The sequence below is a fragment of the Ranitomeya imitator genome, chromosome 4 (assembly GCF_032444005.1).
Source record: "Ranitomeya imitator isolate aRanImi1 chromosome 4, aRanImi1.pri, whole genome shotgun sequence".
Taxonomy (NCBI): domain Eukaryota; kingdom Metazoa; phylum Chordata; class Amphibia; order Anura; family Dendrobatidae; genus Ranitomeya; species Ranitomeya imitator.
Genome location: NC_091285.1, coordinates 190,738,975 through 190,759,757, shown reverse-complemented (window position 1 = coordinate 190,759,757; position 20,783 = coordinate 190,738,975).

Here is a 20,783-nt window from a genome sequence, read left to right as displayed (position 1 = left end):
CACATGACCCTCGATCTCCAACGGGAGATCTTGCCCTGGGCATGCTCAGTATGTGCAGACAAGGACTTAGTCCCAGAGAAGTCCGCTCGCTGCTGACCAGCACTGGCTTTAATGGCAGAAGCTGAAGAAGCAGCAGTAACTCTCTGTACAGAGTGAGACTGAGCAAGACGCTGGGACCGACGTCCCTGCTGAGCAGACTCCACTGCGGCTGGATAAGAATGGGAGACCGCAGCGGAGATGGCTCGAGATTCCCCCTGTGCAGAAGCAGGAACTTGAGACCTAACATTACCCCTCCTCCTAGGGCCCCCCCCCCTCCTTGGGCCTCGCTACGCTCGAAGGCAGCAATGAGCTGTGGGGCCCGAATGTTTTCAGCAGGCTCCCATGACCTGTCCTCTGGGCCATAACCCTTCCAATCCACCAGATAGAACTTTTTGCCGCGTACCACCTTGCACCCCAAAATAGCGTTCACCTCGTAATCGTCCGTAGACGAACCCGATGTCCCGGCAGATGACTCGGAAAACCGGGACATGTATACGGGTTTCAAGAGGGACACATGAAAGGTGTCGGTGATACCCAAGCGTGGAGGAAGAGCCAAACGGTAGACCACAGGATTAACCCGTTCGAGAACCTTGAAGGGACCTAAGTAGCGAGGAGCAAACTTAGTGGACTCAACTCGCAGCCTGATGTTATGGGCGGAGAGCCACACCAAGTCGCCAGGAGCAAAGGTCGGAGCGGGGCGCCGATGAACATCGGCGGAGGACCTCATTCTCTCCTTGGAGGCCCGAATGGCATCCTGCGTGCGGTCCCAAATGTCCCGTGCCTCCACAGCCCAGTCTGCCACCCTGGAGTCAGCAGAAGACACAGGCATGGGCACAGGAACACGCGGATGCTGGCCGTAATTTAGGAGGAATGGAGTCTGACCGGTGGAGTTGGCTACGGCATTGTTAAGTGCAAACTCTGCCCACGGTAGCAAGGATGCCCAGTCATCCTGCCTGGCAGAAACAAAATGTCGTAAATATGTGACCAAGGTCTGGTTGGCCCTCTCTACCAACCCATTTGTCTCGGGATGATATGCCGAAGAGAGATTCAACTCAATACTGAGTAGACGACAAAGCTCTCTCCAGAATCGAGACGCAAACTGGGGACCCCGGTCACTAACAATTTTGTCTGGCATACCGTGTAGGCGAAAGATATGTTTGACGAACAAGACAGCCAACGCCCGTGCAGAAGGTAGCCGTGGAAGAGGCACCAAGTGCACCATTTTGGAAAAATGGTCGGTGATCACCCAGATAATGGTGCAGTTACGAGACTTGGGTAAGCTTACCACAAAGTCCATCCCGACCATCTCCCAGGGCCTGTCCGCCACCGGCAGAGGATAAAGCAAACCAGCTGGCCGTTGCCGAGGAGTCTTGTTCTTGGCGCAAGAGACACACGCCCGAACATACTCTGCGACATCACGAGCCATATGCGGCCACCAGTATGTCCTCGCCAGTAACTCAGATGTCCTTTTGGTACCAAAATGTCCACCAACCCTGGACGAGTGTGCCCAAGAGAGAACCTCCGGTCGCAAACTGGATGGAACAAAAGTCTTGCCCGGGGGCACAGTTCTCAAGCTCTCGGTGGGGACAATAAGCCGAGGCTCCTCCTCCTCCTCCGCAGATGACACAACGGAGCGAGAGAGAGCGTCGGCCCGAATGTTCTTCTCCCCAGAAAGAAAATGGAGGGTGAAATGAAACCGGGAGAAGAATAAGGACCATCTGGCCTGGCGAGAATTCAACCGCTGGGCTGTCTGCAGGTACACCAAATTTTTATGGTCTGTGAAGACTTGGAAGGGAAAACGTGCTCCCTCCAAGAGATGTCTCCACTCCGAGAAAGCCAACTTCATGGCTAGCAACTCCCTGTCCCCGATGGAATAATTCCTCTCTGCTGGTGAGAAGGTCTTGGAGAAAAAGAAGCAAGGATGCTTCCGACCTTGAGCATCCTTTTGGAAGAGGACTGCTCCAGCACCAACAGAAGAGGCATCCACCTCCATGATAAATGGCTTATCAACATCGGGGCGATGTAGGATGGGAGCGCTAGCGAAGTGTGACTTTATAGAGTTAAAGGCCTTGGAGACCTCCTCAGACCACATTTTGGGATTCGCCCCCTTCTTGGTGAGGGCAACCAAGGGAGCTACCAAAGTTGAGAAATGCGGAATGAACTGGCGATAATAATTAATGAACCCCATAAAGTGCTGCACCGCTTTAAGAGAATGGGGTTCCTGCCAGTCCATCACAGCCTGTAGTTTGGCAGGATCCATAGCCAATCCCTGGGCAGAGATGATGTAGCCTAGGAAAGGTAAGGACTCCTGCTCAAACATACACTTCTCCAACTTGGCATAGAGGGAGTTTGCCCGTAGGAGGTCGAAGACTTTGCAAACATCTCTCCGGTGGGAGTCAATATCTGAAGAGTAGATGAGAATATCATCCAGATAGACTACGACCGAGGTGGAAAGCATATCCCGGAAGATATCGTTCACAAAGTCTTGGAAAACGGCTGGGGCATTACAGAGCCCGAAGGGCATCACCAGATATTCATAGTGCCCATCCCTGGTGTTAAAAGCCGTCTTCCATTCGTCCTCCTCACGGATGCGAATCAGGTTGTAAGCACCCCGCAGATCTAGTTTAGTAAATACCCTTGCTCCCCGAAGCCTATTGAAGAGCTCAGATATCAAGGGCAAAGGATACTTATTTTTAACGGTGATGGCATTAAGACCCCTGTAGTCTATGCATGGACGCAATTCCCCATTCTTCTTCTGCACGAAGAAGAACCCTGCCCCAGCAGGTAACACTGACTTCCTAATGAATCCTCTTGCCAGATTCTCCTGGATGTACTGTGACATTGCCTCCGTCTCCGGGAGAGATAGCCGATAGACTCGACCCCGGGGAGGCTCAGCACCAGACAAGAGATCAATAGGACAGTCATAGGGGCGATGGGGCGGAAGGATCTCCGCCGCCTTTTTGGAGAACACGTCTGCATAAGACCAATACTGCTTGGGGAGAGAGGAAAGATCTGCGGGTACCTCTGTAGTAGCAACCTGAACGCACTCCCTCTGACACCTACCCCCACAAGATTCGCCCCATCCCAGGATTCTGCCAGAGGACCACTCGATATGAGGAGAGTGGTACCGTAGCCAAGGTATTCCCAACAGGACCTCATCAATTCCCTCAGGAATGACGAGCAGAGATATAATCTCCTGATGAGATGGCGACATGGACAGAGTAAAAGGGATGGTCTGGTGTGTTATCTGTGAGGGCAGTGTCGACCCATTCACCACTCGTACCGTTACTGGTTGAGCTAGCATAACCAGGGGTATTGCGTGACGTTGGGCGAAGGCAGAAGACATAAAATTGCCCTCCGCCCCAGAATCCACGCAGAGCTCTACCGAGTGGGAGAATGAGCCTATAGTAATTGTCCCTTTAAAGGACAATTTAGAGGCAAACGTCGCCGTGTCTAGTGTACCTCCACCTACTACCACTAGACGCTGACGTTTCCTCGACCGCTGAGAACATCTGGTGGCTAGATGTCCTGACTCCTGGCAAACATGACAGACCTTGAGTGCACAAGCGGTCCGGGAGTTAGATCCCGCTTGTGACACTTCCCTGGCCTCGTGTGACTCAGGAACCAGGACCGGAGATTCCAGAGGTTTGGCGAAGGTAGGAGCCAGCCGAAACCTCTGCCTACACTGGGCTTGCTCTAACCTCCGCTCGTTAAAACGGAGGTCAATTCGAGTGGAGACAGTTATTAACTCCTCCAGTGTGGCAGGAATCTCCCTAGTGGCCAGAGCGTCCCTAACGTGGTCAGCCAGGCCCCTCCAAAATATGGGGATAAGAGCTTTATCTGACCAATCCAGCTCAGAAGCTAAAGTGCGGAATTGGACGGCAAAATGACTGACCAAGGACTCACCCTGAGTTAATGCCAGCAGTTGGAGCGCAGTACCATGGGTGACTTGAGGTCCTAAAAAGACCTGTTTCAGAGTGCTCAGAAACAGCGGAGCACTCTGCACTACATGATCGCCACGCTCCCACAGCAGCGTAGCCCATTCCAACGCCCTGTCTGACAAGAGAGACACTATAAATCCCACCTTAGCCCGCTCTGTGGGAAAACGTGCAGCCAGGAGCTCGAGGTGAATAGAGCACTGACTCACAAATCCCCTACAAAATTTGCTATCACCAGAAAATTTTTCTGGCAGCGGGAGGCGAGAAAATGTCGGAGCAGGGGTGGCAATGGACAAGGTTGCTGCAGCCATGCTAGCAGCCTGTACAGCAACTGCGGTAACATCCACAGCTGAGGTTGCGCTCTCAAGAGCCGCCAACCTACCCTCCAGCTGCTGGATATACCGCAAGGATTGCTGTTTATCCGTCATTACTAGCCAGACCCTGGCGCTAGTGTAATGTTTGGGCTAGCGGAACGCACCAAATATTAAGACAGATAGAGTATGGTGCGTTCGCAGCCTGGGGTCCACCATGCAAAGATGGAACCTGCTGCCAAGTAATGACGGACTATATGGCGGTACTCATAAGTATACACACATGGGTTAAACTTCACCCAGCGTGAAGGAAGCAATCCTGTTGCGTCACAGGACAGTGGTACCGCACATAGAGCGCGAGCAAGTAGTCAGCGAACTCAACCCCAACTAGGATTGAAGTCCGATTAGACCCTTGCTGGCACAACACCGCAACTGGGTGTGTAAGGAAACAATATAACAATATTAAGGCACAAGAGTGCATGCGGTGCCGCACTGACGAACGCCACTAACCACCCAGGCTTGGGTAAGGAAAGCACAGAGGAAGTGCACGGCGCCGTACTGGCGGTCACAGCAACTGGACGCTGTAATGTGTGATTCGTGCTCTAGGATAAGTCGGGCGCTAGATAGCAACCATACACCTTCCGCGAACAGACATTCAATAGGGTAGGGGTATTCAAGGATGACTTGCACTCACAACATACACACATTAACAATTGTACACTAGCGCATGGCCGTGCGGTCATGCGCAGTTTATATAGTTGCAGCACAGGAAGTGGCCACAGAAACTTTGCCCTTCCAAGACCTGCCAAGAGGACCAATGGAATGTGCTGCAGAGCCTGAGCACATGACCCTCGATCTCCAACGGGAGATCTTGCCCTGGGCATGCTCAGTGTGTGCAGACAAGGACTTAGTCCCAGAGAAGTCCGCTCGCTGCTGACCAGCACTGGCTTTAATGGCAGAAGCTGAAGAAGCAGCAGTAACTCTCTGTACAGAGTGAGACTGAGCAAGACGCTGGGACCGACGTCCCTGCTGAGCAGACTCCACTGCGGCTGGATAAGAATGGGAAACCGCAGTGGAGATGGCTCGAGATTCCCCCTGTGCAGAAGTGGGAACTCGAGACCTAACAATCATATCCTTGCTGTGTGGTGACCCTCAAGACTGGGCTTTTTCTCTTGAAACAGGGGATCTGGCATTATTGAATGTAGATGCATTTTTTCAAGTGCTCGGATTATTGTATGACAAACCTAATTCTGTGGATCATGCAGAAAATACCCTGTTGGCCCTGTGTCAAGGTCAGGAAGCGGCAGAGTTATACTGCCAGAAATTTAGAAAATGGTCTGTGCTCACTAAATGGAATGAAGAGGCTCTGGCTGCTATTTTCAGAAAAGGTCTTTCTGAAACCCTTAAAGATGTTATGGTGGGCTTTCCTACGCCTGCCGGTTTGAGCAAATCTATGTCTCTAGCCATTCAGATTGATCGACGTCTGCGCGAGCGCAAAGCTGGGCACCATATGGCAGTATCCTCTGAGCAAAGTCCTGAACCTATGCAATGTGATAGGATTTTGACTAGAATAGAACGGCAGGAATTCAGACGTCAGAATAGGCTGTGTTTTTACTGTGGTGATTCGGCTCATGTTATCTCTGATTGCCCTAAGCGTACTAAGAGAGTCGCTAAGTCTGTTACCATTAGTACTATACAGCCTAAATTTCTCTTATCTGTGACCCTGATTTGCTCATTGTCGTCCTTTTCTGTCATGGCATTTGTGGATTCAGGCGCTGCCCTGAACTTAATGGACTTAGAATTCGCCAGGCGCTGTGGTTTTTCCTTGCAGCCTTTGCAGAGCCCTATTCCTTTGAGGGGCATTGATGCTACACCCTTGGCCAAGGATAAACCTCAGTACTGGACACAGATGACTATGTACATGGCTCCAGCACATCAGGAAGATTGCCGTTTTCTGGTGTTGCATAACCTGCATGATGTTGTTGTACTGGGTTTTCCATGGTTACAGGAACATAATCCGGTGCTGGATTGGAAAACTATGTCGGTGACTAGTTGGGGTTGTCGAGGAGTACATAGTGACGTTCCTTTGATGTCAATTTCCTCTTCCCCCTCTTCTGAGGTCCCTGAGTTTTTGTCGGATTTCCAGGATGTATTTGATGAGCCCAAGTCCAGTTCCCTTCCTCCACATAGGGACTGTGATTGTGCTATTAACTTGATTCCTGGTTGTAAGTTCCCTAAGGGCTGACTTTTCAATCTGTCTGTGCCAGAGCATGCCGCCATGCGGAGCTATGTTAAGGAATCTTTGGAGAAAGGGCATATTCGGCCCTCTTCGTCACCATTGGGAGCGGGTTTCTTTTTTGTTGCTAAGAAGGATGGCTCCTTGAGACCCTGTATTGATTATCGTCTTCTTAATAAGATCACGGTCAAATTCCAATACCCCTTGCCTTTGCTTACTGATTTGTTTGCTCAGATTAAGGGGGCTAGTTGGTTTACTAATATTGACCTCCGAGGGGCATATAATCTTGTTCGTATTAAACAGGGTGACGAATGGAAAACTGCATTTAATACGCCTGAAGGCCATTTTGAATACCTTGTGATGCCATTTGGGCTCTATAATGCTCCATCTGTGTTCCAGTCTTTCATGCATGATATTTTCCGCAATTATCTTGATAAATTCATGGTTGTATATTTGGATGATATTTTGATTTTTTCCGATGATTGGGAGTCTCATGTGAAGCAGGTCAGGATGGTGTTCCAGATCCTTCGTGATAATGCTTTATTTGTGAAGGGGTCTAAGTGCCTATTTGGAGTTCAGAAGGTCTCTTTTTTGGGTTTTATTTTTTCTCCCTCGTCTATAGAAACGGATCCTGTTAAGGTCCAAGCAATTCATGACTGGATCCAACCCACATCTGTGAAGGGACTTCAAAAATTTTTGGGCTTTGCTAATTTCTATCGCCGTTTCATTGCCGACTTTTCCAGTGTGGTTAAGCCCCTTACTGATTTGACGAAGAAAGGCGCTGATGTGACGAATTGGTCCTCTGAGGCTGTTGAGGCCTTTCAGGAGCTTAAACGCCGATTTACTTCTGCCCCTGTGTTGCGTAAACCGGATGTTTCTCTTCCTTTTCAGGTTGAGGTCGACGCTTCTGAGATTGGGGCAGGGGCCGTTTTGTCTCAGAGGGAGTCTGATGGTTCTTTGATGAAACCGTGTGCTTTTTTTTCCAGAAAGTTTTTGCCTGCGGAACGCAATTATGATGTCGGCAATTGGGAGTTGTTGGCTACGAAGTGGGCATTTGAGGAGTGGCGACATTGGCTTGAGGGAGCTAAACACCGTGTTGTGGTCCTGACCGATCATAAGAATCTGATTTACCTCGAGTCGGCCAAGCGGCTGAATCCTAGACAGGCTCGATGGTCCCTGTTTTTCTCCCGTTTTGATTTTGTGGTCTCATATCTTCCGGGATCTAAGAATGTTAAGGCTGATGCCCTCTCTAGGAGTTTTTCGCCTGATTCTCCTGGAGTCCTTGAGCCGGTTGGCATTCTTAAGGAGGGGGTGATTCTTTCTGCTATCTCCCCTGATTTGCGGCGGGTGCTTCAGGAATTTCAGGCTGATAGGCCTGACCACTGTCCAGTGGGGAAGCTGTTTGTTCCTGGTAGATGGACAAGTAAGGTAATTTCTGAGGTTCATTGTTCAGTGTTGGCTGGTCATCCTGGGATTTTTGGTTGCTAGGTCCTTTTGGTGGCCTTCCTTGTCGCGCGATGTGCGTGCTTTTGTGCAGTCCTGTGGGACTTGCGCCCGGGCCAAGCCTTGCTGTTCCCACGCTAGTGGGTTGCTTTTGCCTTTGCCGGTCCCTGAGAGGCCCTGGACGCATATTTCCATGGATTTTATTTAGGATCTTCCTGTTTCCCAGAAGATGTCTGTTATCTGGGTTGTTTGTGACCGGTTCTCTAAAATGGTCCATCTGGTACCTCTGCCTAAGTTGCCTTCCTCCTCAGATCTGGTTCCATTATTTTTTCAGCATATGGTTCGTTCGCATGGCATTCCGGAGAATCTTGTGTCTGACAGAGGTTCTCAGTTTGCACAAAGGGACAGCGCTCCACCGGGTGTATAGATCAAAATAAATCCTTTATTCAGCCATTAAGCACAAGCGACGTTTCGACCATATGCTGGTCTTTTTCAAGCATACAAATATGGCTGACAGGCGGTCTTAAATAGTGTGGACACCACGCAGGGAGCCAATCACTAATAAGTCCCACCCATCTCACAATATAAATAAACATTATATAAACATAAACAAAATAAACATCAGGTATTATAATGTATAAACAAACATTATCAAACAATCATCCGCATTTAAATACCGGTGAAAAAGTACAAGAAACACTAAAACCAAGTGCTTATTTACAATTCAGCCTTCCTCGATCTCACCATGTATACTCGTTGCCATAGTGATCAATTCCTTATCTGGCGTAGACCTTCCTGTGTGGGGCTAGTAGATGTTACAGGCTTAATGTGGCCAATCCCGTCCAGCCTGACATATAGCACCTAAGATTTACCCAATCATATGACCCCTTATAGCAGCATCCCCACATACCTACGTCGGACTCCACCAACGTCATGACCGCTAGACATGCCTGAAGGCAGAGGGGCGCAGGCACAGTCACGTCATACCGGAGCTGCGCCTCGTCACATGACCCGACAGAGGCCGCGCCCGGAAATGACCAAGACTGATGCCGCACCTCCACACATCTCCAAGCCGAGCAGGTCACCAGGGGAACGCTGGTAAACATTACCGCGTCATCCCTAGGTCACGCCCCCCAGTCAGTCCAGGACAAGGAGCATCGGCACAGGCGCAGTGCGCCATGACCGGAGCACATAAGAGCCGCTCAGACGCAATGCACACCCGTGCTCACAATACTCCTATCCCGGCACTGTCTAGCAGGTTAGAGACTAAGAAAGTACATACTTTATAATGGAGCTCATCTACTAGGAGATACTAAATAATCCTCTCAAAAATCACTAATACATAGTGCACTTCATTAAACTTTAACAGCACAGGTCAAATCATGAATACAGATCAAGGAAAAACATAAATATAATATATCTACCACCACTGTAGTGAACATACAATATAAAACATATAACAGCAACACTGTGGCAGTCGGGAACTTGGAGAAGCATCATCTTTATTTATTATTCTTAATCCACGTAAATTATCCAATTTTAATATATCACAGTATATTCATCCATGTCCATCCACCGACTGTCACATGTGTGTCTGATCCAATAAAAACATAAAAAATACCGACAATGTTAAAAACATGACGAGCAACATATACAACATAGAAGGGGGAAAAATATATATTTTTTATATATATATACCACAAAGGGGGAAAAAATTCAATAAACACATCCTTGAAGATTGAAATCAATATTGAGTCCCCCTGGTGTAATGAACCTAAAGTATAGATCCATTTCATCTCTTTTGTTTTAAGCATTTGTAACCTATCCCCACCCCTTCTCAAAACAGGAACATGATCTATGACCCTGAATCTTAACTGAATCACTGAATGCTTCCTATCAACAAAGTGTTTTGGTACTGGCAACTCAGTGAGTCCCGTTCTGATTATACTTTTATGTTTGGTGATGCGGGCTTTCACCTCCATTGTTGTTTCGCCAATATAGGCGAGTCCACAAGGGCAGGTAATCATGTAGATGACATAGCTAGACATACATGTATACCTCTCCTTTAAGAAGAATTTCTTCCCAGTATGGGGATGACAAAAAAAGTCCCCCTTCAGCATATTATTGCAACAAGCGTATCCGAGGCATGGGAAATTCCCATGTCTCGGTGTACTCAATGTTTTCTGGATCACATTCCTGGAGGTACCGAAATCGGATCTAATTAGTCTATCCCCTAGATTCTTTCCCCTTCTGTATGACATCATGTGGGGCAGTTTAATACCTGACACCTGTGGTAGGCCACGTTGTAGGAGGGCCCAATGCTTTTTTATTACACCACCAATACGATTACTTACAGAGTTGTAAGTGGAAACAAATGGAATGCGTTCACACATGTTTTTGGAGGAGATTTTCTTACGGACACTTTCCCTTGTTGAGCTTCGAGCTTTAATCTTAAATGCCTCCACATTTTTTCTTGGATAGCCCCTAGCCACAAATTTCAAACACATGTCCTCCAAACGTTGGTCAACTAAATTTTCATCAGATACAATTCTTCGTACCCTTAATAATTGGCTCCATGGGAGCGAATCCACCATCCTTCTAGGATGGTTACTGTTACATAGTAACATAGTAACATAGTTAGTAAGGCCGAAAAAAGACATTTGTCCATCCAGTTCAGCCTATATTCCATTATAATAAATACCCAGATCTACGTCCTTCTACAGAACCTAATAATTGTATGATACAATATTGTTCTGCTCCAGGAAGACATCCAGGCCTCTCTTGAACCCCTCGACTGAGTTCGCCATCACCACCTCCTCAGGCAAGCAATTCCAGATTCTCACTGCCCTAACAGTAAAGAATCCTCTTCTATGTTGGTGGAAAAACCTTCTCTCCTCCAGACGCAAAGAATGCCCCCTTGTGCCCGTCACCTTCCTTGGTATAAACAGATCCTCAGCGAGATATTTGTATTGTCCCCTTATATACTTATACATGGTTATTAGATCGCCCCTCAGTCGTCTTTTTTCTAGACTAAATAATCCTAATTTCGCTAATCTATCTGGGTATTGTAGTTCTCCCATCCCCTTTATTAATTTTGTTGCCCTCCTTTGTACTCTCTCTAGTTCCATTATATCCTTCCTGAGCACCGGTGCCCAAAACTGGACACAGTACTCCATGTGCGGTCTAACTAGGGATTTGTACAGAGGCAGTATAATGCTCTCATCATGTGTATCCAGACCTCTTTTAATGCACCCCATGATCCTGTTTGCCTTGGCAGCTGCTGCCTGGCACTGGCTGCTCCAGGTAAGTTTATCATTAACTAGGATCCCCAAGTCCTTCTCCCTGTCAGATTTACCCAGTGGTTTCCCGTTCAGTGTGTAATGGTGATATTGATTCCCTCTTCCCATGTGTATAACCTTACATTTATCATTGTTAAACCTCATCTGCCACCTTTCAGCCCAAGTTTCCAACTTATCCAGATCCATCTGTAGCAGAATACTATCTTCTCTTGTATTAACTGCTTTACATAGTTTTGTATCATCTGCAAATATCGATATTTTACTGTGTAAACCTTCTACCAGATCATTAATGAATATGTTGAAGAGAACAGGTCCCAATACTGACCCCTGCGGTACCCCACTGGTCACAGCGACCCAGTTAGAGACTATACCATTTATAACCACCCTCTGCTTTCTATCACTAAGCCAGTTACTAACCCATTTACACACATTTTCCCCCAGACCAAGCATTCTCATTTTGTGTACCAACCTCTTGTGCGGCACGGTATCAAACGCTTTGGAAAAATCGAGATATACCACGTCCAATGACTCACCGTGGTCCAGCCTATAGCTTACCTCTTCATAAAAACTGATTAGATTGGTTTGACAGGAGCGATTTCTCATAAACCCATGCTGATATGGAGTTAAATAGTTATTCTCATTGAGATAATCCAGAATAACATCCCTCAGAAACCCTTCAAATATTTTACCAACAATAGAGGTTAGACTTACTGGCCTATAATTTCCAGGTTCACTTTTAGAGCCCTTTTTGAATATTGGCACCACATTTGCTATGCGCCAGTCCTGCGGAACAGACCCTGTCGCTATAGAGTCACTAAAAATAAGAAATAATGGTTTATCTATTACATTACTTAGTTCTCTTAGTACTCGTGGGTGTATGCCATCCGGACCCGGAGATTTATCTATTTTAATCTTATTTAGCCGGTTTCGCACCTCTTCTTGGGTTAAATTGGTGACCCTTAATATAGGGTTGTTGAATGACAATAAACTATTTTTGTCCGTGTCCTTAATAAATATGTCCGTTTTTAATCTACCTCCATTTTTATAGACTAAAGTATCCAAAAACTGAATCTGTGATACCGAGTGTGACAAAGTAAATTGCAGTTCTGGATATATTTCATTGAGGCTAGCATGAAACTCCTCCAGATCGATCAGACTCCCTTCCCAAACAACAAAAATATCATCAATGTAATGCCACCAGGCTCTGACGTGGCGCCAAAGGATGGAATGGTACACAAACCTGTCCTCAAATACCGCCATATAAATGTTGGCATACGTGGGGGCCACATTGGACCCCATGGCGGTACCTCTTAACTGAAGGAAAAACTCATCACCAAAGAGGAAGTAATTCCTCCTCAGGATGAGCTCCAACAGTGTGAGGACAAGCTGTGCACACTCTGGGGCCACGTCAGAGCCCGACAACGCACACTGAACAGCCTCTAATCCTTTGTCATGTTCGATTGACGTGTAAAGCGATGTCACATCGAACGATGCTAAGATGGATGATTGAGATACTGTCAAACTCTCAATTTTTTCAAGGAAATCACCTGTATCCCTTACAAATGATCGTGCTGACACTGCAAAGGGACGTAACACTTTATCCAGGAACACAGCTGTTTTACTGAATAGTGAACCCCTCCCGGAGACTATAGGTCTACCGGGGGGGTTCTCCAGACCTTTATGGATTTTTGGTAACACATATAGCACTGGAATAACTGATGCTTCAACAGTTAAGAACTCTGCCAGCTTGTGATCAATCAATCCCGTGGCTAGGGAGTCACCGATCACAAGCTGTAATTCTTTCTGAAATCGCAGGGTGGGATTGCAGGTCAATCTCTCATACACAAGATGGTCCCCCAGCTGCCTACATATCTCCGCCTTATATTTAAGGCTATCCATTATAACCACTGCTCCGCCTTTATCGGCTCTTTTGATAGTTATTGCAGTATTATTGGCTAGATCATTAACAGCCTTCCTCTCAGATGTAGTCATATTATGATATGAAGCAGGTTTATACGTATTTTTCAAATGGTAGATTTCTTTTTGTACTAGTTCTATATAGGACTCTACAAAATGATTCTTTGCAGGAGGCTGGAAAGAGCTCTTGTTGTAGAGGCCCAATTCTCTAAGTGAAAAACCTTGTGTAGATCCACCATCATTCAAATTCTCAGTTTTATCCGAGAAATATGATGACAATCTCAGCCTTCTAAAAAAAGCCTGCAAATCAATTTCCATTCCAAACCAGTCCGGATGACTGGATGGACAAAACGATAGTCCTTTAGATATAACTTTAAGTTCAGTCTCAGATAAAACAATCGAAGAAATATTTACCACTAGATCATGACCATCTGTCAAGGATTCTTCGTGTTCCTTGTTCTCATCGCCATTGTCCTCCCTGATTTCTGTTCCCTGGAATGTCCCTTGTTTTCTGTGTTTCCGACCCCCTCTCCGCCTCCGTTTCCTGGAGTAGTTTTGTCCATCCTGGCCGGTTCCAAAAAATGTGCTCCTCTACTGCCCCCTGCAGTGGAATCATCCGTAGAATCGGATTCAGCTGTAGTAAATCCAAAGTTAGAGTATTTTCGTGTTTGTTGTCTCCTCTTTCGTCTCGATGGCATACTCACTCCTTTATTATTCTTAGGAAATGGGTTGGATCTCACTTGCCAGGCAAATACCCGACCACCTTTATAGTCCTCCATATCCCTAAACCACTTCGTCCTCTTGGTGGTTTCTATATCAGACCTGAATTTAATCAGGTTTTCCTCCATTTTAGTTTTAAGGAGACTCCAATCTTGTATTGTCATTTGTTTGGTAAGCTGTTCTTCCCATTCGATGATATTCTTTCTAGTCATCTCCATTTCTTTGTTTAGGAATTCGATGTTCAATTGCATCATATCAAATGCAAATTTATTAGAAATGGCCTCAAACTTTGCACAGAATTGCGTATTCTCGGGAAAAAGGGTTGGCCTAAGATGTGGGCGTAACCCCTGTGGGATTCTTTTCACTCTATAGTACTCCGTTAACGTTATGGCATGGAGTTCAAGTGAAATTAGTTTCCTCTTTTCATTTTCCCACCTCTTTTTCAACATATCAGTAGTTGGTTTATTTAAAAACGTGGTGTCCACAGTTGAACCAGATAATATCCGTGTTGCATCATCATCAGTATAAGAAAAAGTTCTGGCCATATCAGAGTCACCCATCTCTGAAATTGTATTACCTTCCATCATCATGGTTGAGGTGCAAGTCCGTCCGGGTTCAATCCAGCATAAATCGAATGTAGATGACCGACAGCACTCCCTTATTCGGGCGCTCGTTCCATATCCAGGGAACCCACCTGGGTAACACGTCACAGTCTGCACAAAGGGACAGCGCTCCACGGGGTGTATAGATCAAAATAAATCCTTTATTCAGCCATTAAGCACAAGCGACGTTTCGACCATATGCTGGTCTTTTTTAAGCATACAAATATGGCTGACAGGCGGTCTTAAATAGTGTGGACACCACGCAGGGAGCCAATCACTAATAAGTCCCACCCATCTCACAATATAAATCAACATTATATAAACATAAACAAAATAAACATCAGGTATTATAATGTATAAACAAACATTATCAAACAATCATCCGCATTTAAATACCGAGGTTCTCAGTTTGTCTCTAGATTTTGGTGGGCCTTTTATGCTAGGATGGGCATTGATTTGTCTTTTTCTTCGGCGTTTCATCCTCAGACTAATGGCCAAACTGAGCGAACTAATCAGACCTTGGAGACCTATTTGAGTAGCTTGGTGTCTGCTGATCAGGATGATTGGGTGTCTTTCTTGCCGTTGGCCGAGTTTGCCCTTAATAATCGTGCTAGTTCGGCTACTTTGGTTTCACCTTTCTTTTGTAATTTTGGTTTTCATCCTGGTTTTTCTTCTGGGCAGGTTGAGCCTTCTGATTGTCCTGGTGTTAATTCTGTGGTGGACAGGCTGCAGCAGATTTGGACTCATGTGGTGGACAATTTGACGTTGTCTCAGGAAAGGGCTGAACGTTTTGCTAACCGCCGTCGGTGTGTGGGTCCCCGGCTTCGTGTGGGGGATTTGGTTTGGTTGTCTTCTCGTCATGTTCCTATGAAGGTTTCTTCTCCTAAGTTTAAGCCTCGGTTTATTGGTCCTTATAAAATTTCTGAAATTATTAATCCGGTGTCTTTTCGTTTGGCTCTTCCTGCCTCTTTTGCCATTCATAATGTTTTCCATAGATCTTTGTTGCGGAGATATGTGGTGCCCGTTGTTCCCTCGGTTGACCCTCCTGCCCCGGTGTTGGTTGAGGGAGAGTTGGAATATGAGGTTGAGAAGATTTTGGATTCTCGTTTTTCGAGGCGGAGGCTTCAGTATCTTGTCAAGTGGAAGGGTTTTGGCCAGGAGGATAATTCTTGGGTTGTTGCCTCCGATGTCCATGCCACCGATTTGGTTCGTGCTTTTCACTTGGCTCGTCCTGATCGGCCTGGGGGCTCTGGTGAGGGTTCGGTGACCCCTCCTCAAGGGGGGTACTGTTGTGAATTCCGCTCTTTGGCTCCCTCCGGTGGTTGTAAGTGGCACTTTTGTGAGTTCTGCTCTTGGGCTCCCTCTTGTGGTTTCTAGTGGTATGGCTGCTCCTTGGAGTTAGCTGTTATCAGCTGCCTCCACTTATTGTCTCTTCTGCTCGGCTATTTAGGTCTGGTTCTTTCTTCAGCCAGTGCCACTTGTAAATGGTTCCTGGTTGGATTCACATCTCTTTGGAGTTCCCTGTTATCCTGACCAGTTCAGCTAAGCTAAGTTTTTGCTTGCTCTTTTCTGACCATAGTTTGTGGACTTATCCATTCTGTGCTTTCTATGTTTGTCCAGCTTATCAGTGTGAATTTATTCTGTCTTGCTGGAAGCTCTGGGAGGCAGATTTGCCCTCCACACCTTTAGTCAGGTGTGGAGATTTTTTGTAAACTCTGCGTGGATTTTTGTAGTGTTTTATACTGACCGCACAGTATTCCATCCTGTCCTATCTATTTAGCTAGACTGGCCTCCTGTGCTCATCCTGGTTTCATCCTGTGTATGTCTTTTCCCTCTCCACTCACAGTCATTATTTGTGGGGGGCTAATCTATCCTTTGGGGATTTTCTCTGAGGCAAGATAGTTTTCCTGCTTCTTTCTTTAGGGGTAGTTAGCTCTTAGGCTGTGACGAGATGCCTAGGGAGAGTTAGGAGCATTCCACGGCTACTTCTAGTGTTGTGTTGAGCTTAGGGACTGCGGTCAGTACAGTTACCACGTCCTTCAGAGCTCGTTCCATGCTGCTCCTAAACCATCGTATCATAACAATACACTAAGCTTGAGTTTTGGTTCAGTCTCCCACCCAAAAAATGGGAGATCCAAATTCTCACAAAGTGGATATACTTCAGTCCTGTTAGTTTGTCGTATATCAGCCAGCCACTTTCTGCCATTAACATTGTGTTGTTTTATGCACAGGGCCTGAGTTTTGGTTTAGTCTCCCCCAAAAAAATTGAGATTCAAATTCTCACAAAGTGGATATACTTCAGTCCTGTTAGTTTGTCGTATGTCAGCCAGCCACTTTCTGCCACTTAGATTGCGTTGTTATATACACTGGGCCTGAGCTTTGGTTCAGTCTCCCAAAAAAATGGGAGATTCTAATTCTCACACAGTTTATATACTTCAGTCCTGTTAGTTTGTCGTATATCAGCCAGCCACTTTCTGCTACTTAGATTGCGTTGTTATATACACAGGACCTGAGTTTTAGTTCAGTCTCCCCCCCAAAAAAGTGAGATTTAAATTCTCAACAAGTTTATATACACCTTCTACCTTGTTTTACAATACCATACTGCGGTGGCGCAGTGGTTAGCACTGCAGCCTTGCAGCGCTGGAGTCCTGGGTTCTAATCCCACCCAGGACAACATCTGCAAAGAGTTTGTATGTTCTCTCCGTGTTTGCGTGGGTTTCCTCCGGGCACTCCGGTTTCCTCCCACATTCCAAAGACATACTGATAGGGATTCTAGATTGTGAGCCCCATCGGGGACAGTGATGATAATGTGTGCAAAACTGTAAAGCGCTGCGGAATATGTTAGCGCTATATAAAAATAAAGATTATTATTATTATTATTATACCATATAACGGTTGTTATTTTGGTTAGATTTTCCAAAAAATGAGGAAGTCTGGTGGAAGAGCCCGTGGGCGGTGGTTGCCAGCTGGTACTGATGGTGGTGGTGGTGGTGGTGGAGCATCTGGTGGTAGTGGAAAAAGCAAAATAGCACCTAAGGCTGGAGGTGTTGAGCCAGCGTCATCGTCTGGCTACACAAGGCCTCGAAGGCTCCCTTATCTGGGAGTAGGAAAACAGCTTTTAAAGCCGAATGATCTAACCTTCATTAAAATGAACCAATCATGGATTTCAAATTATTTTGCATCACCTTTCCCTGCTGACACGTAGCTTGCCTGAAAAATGTCTTGCTTTTGGCCTCCTCTTACTGACTTCTCCAATTCCTCCATTTGCAGCTGCTGAATGTCCACCATAGGCCATTTTTATACCTTTATACCTAGTTTTCCTCCACTGAACAAAGCAATGCTGCCTGTTTAGTCCTGTTACCAATTTTGAACTGCATTTAGCCTACTTTATTATTTGGGCCTATATCTGTGTTTCCTCCTCATCCTGCCCATTGCCCAGCCACTGCTACATGAGTCAGCTGGTACATTGATCCAGACCACTACATTCCCCTTGCAATCTACACAGCCAGAATCTCATCCTGCTGAAAGTCAGGTTCCCCTTCCCGCACACTATACCACCTTACATGGGGACAAAGAGGAAGGTGCACATGAAAGTGCAGGTTCCTTCATCAGGTGGGGGGCATACTCGTTGGTGACGTTACTGGCACAGGGCCCCTCATAGTACGCAAAAGTGTCTCTGCCAGTGGGAGGCACCACCCGCCGTCAAACACACCGCTGTACTATGAGGGGCCCTGTGCCAGTGCCAACGAGTGGGCCCCCCCTGCTTGCTCTGGATCACAGCACTCGCAAAGTTGAAATACTTACCTTTCCCTGCTCCACCATCGTGACATATTCCGCGTTTCCTGGGCCCACGAAAATCTTGAGCCAGCCCTACCCCCCCACAACTTTAGCAAAATGACCCCCAGTTTTCAATGCCTAACTATTATTATAAAGTAAATTAAGATTGACAAGCTTAAGTAATAAGAATTGATGTGTTTAGCATTAAAATGGGCACTGTAGGTGTTTTCCTGTCCTCCACTCACTGCCGACTTTGATTCCCCATTGACTTGCATTGGGTTTCGTGTTTCAGTCGGCCCCCGACTTTTCGCAATAATCGGCCGATTTCACCCGACCCGACTTTTGACAAAGTCGGGTTTCGCGAAACCCGACTCGATCCGAAAAAAGTAAAAGTCGCTCAACTCTAGTTATGACATTTGTACACAATTTTTAATGACTGGAAAACCCCTCTAATCTACGTTTTAAATCCCAGGAAGCACTGTATCCTATCTTCAATTTTGTTTTTAAAAACGTTTTAATAAATTATTATTTTTTTACTGTAATAGCATTAACTGTAAAAATGTGCCTTGTGAATTCTTCCTCTGTTTGCTTGCAGGCATAAGTTTTTTGAGGCATGTTGAGATTTTCAACAACGTATATTTACTGAGTGATAACAAGTACTTCACAGTATATTTTGCTTATTTTAAATATTATTATTAAGAGAGCTGATGATTTTTTTTTACCTTTCATAGTTCATAAAAAGGGCATGACTTTGTTTTATAATTAAGTGCCAACTCAGTTTTAAGTCTTAATTTACTTTGCAATTATGGGTATGATATTACATTTTGGGATTTCTACTTATGGTCTCCAGCATATGGCTACAATCTGGGTCGGTATCCTTCATTTTTCAAATTTGATGCTTATAGCCTTGTATGAGTCCATAATTCTTTGAGAATCCGCAAAAGAAAGGATTCTCATCTACTCTTATATTTTCAGTATGGATGTGGGGTACGTTCCACTAGAGTTATTACTTCTAGTGTACGATATCATGCTTTATAGAAGCACTACACAGTGGCACACAAGTAGACATCCCTACTGCAGACCATGTGTATGAAACCTTATGTAATCAATTAGGTAGAGAAAATTGATCTTGGTAATTTAATTCTATTTCATATACTAGCTTTCAATCTAATCACAAGGACTTATATTGTGGATAGAGATGGGCGGAGCAGGCAAAATTTGAATTTTCCTGCTCATGTGGATTTTCCCAGGAAATTTGATTCACAGAAAAGTTATTCTCCATGAACTTAATGTCCCATATTATGTTTCCAGTCTATTCAGACCTCAGAGTATAATAAACATAAGGTGTAAAAAATAAAAAAAACTTATACTCATCTCTCCGCTCACTTCTTTGCCCACTCCCTCTGCTTCTTGCCCACTTTCTGGCCTCCACACCTCAGGCTCTCTGCATCTCCTGGTCCGGTGTCTAGGCCAGAAACTTCAGCCATAAGCAGACTTTGGAGATCGTTGAGCAGGCATAATTAATTCCGGGGCATGCTTATGGCAACGGCCTACAGCGAAGAACAAACCGAAGGTGCAACATGATGGGGGGGTGGAGGACCAGACAGTGAGCAGTAGGCAGCAAGGAATTTTTGAAAAATTTGAATAGAATTCAATTCATCCAGCTTTAACTGGGGGAGAATTAATTGTTTCACTCTGCATCGTCACAACATGGAGGATTACAGGAAGAAAACCGAACCAAACAAAAAAAGAAATCATGCAATAAAGTGTAGAGGAACTGATCATAAATAACCTATAACAGTTAATCTGTCATTCTTTGCTTTCTTCCTAATATATGCCTCCATTCATCAAGACTAGTGATGTTCATACTGATCCTGATGAAGGGGCATTTTAGACTGAGAGGTCTTGGATTCATTAAGGAGCGCACCGCTTAATAAATAAGGCACATCTGCAAAGTGGCATGTGCCTCCGTGCATCTTGCCACATATATTACTCCAGTCAGGTAGTGGAATGGAGTCAGGGACTGAAGTTAGATTTATGGCATAAGGTACGTAAGGTAAGGTACGTAAGGTACGCTGCAGCTCCTTATGAATTAAACGATCTGTGGTGGCAAGCCTCTGTCTTGCCCTACATCTGCCCATTGTGGGAGAGATAGGCAAAACTGGTAGAAAATGGCAAAAGTTACATGTTTGTGCAGCACCACAATTTCACAAAATTTTTGTAACTTTTCAAAGCCAAAATTTTGGGGTAAACGCTTGGATCAATTGTAGTTTCTCCAAAATAAGCTGCAGTTTTTGCTATGACTCCAGCACATCGGAGTAACACAACTATTTGTGGTTATACTTAACAGATCTCTATTGAATTTAAAGAGGCATTATCATTACCTTTTATGTCATAATGTACCATAAATGTCTGATAGAAATGGATTCCACCTCAGGGGCTTTGTATTTAAAGAATATAAGCACCTGTCTTGCACTTGGGGAAAGGAGAGTTAGATGCAT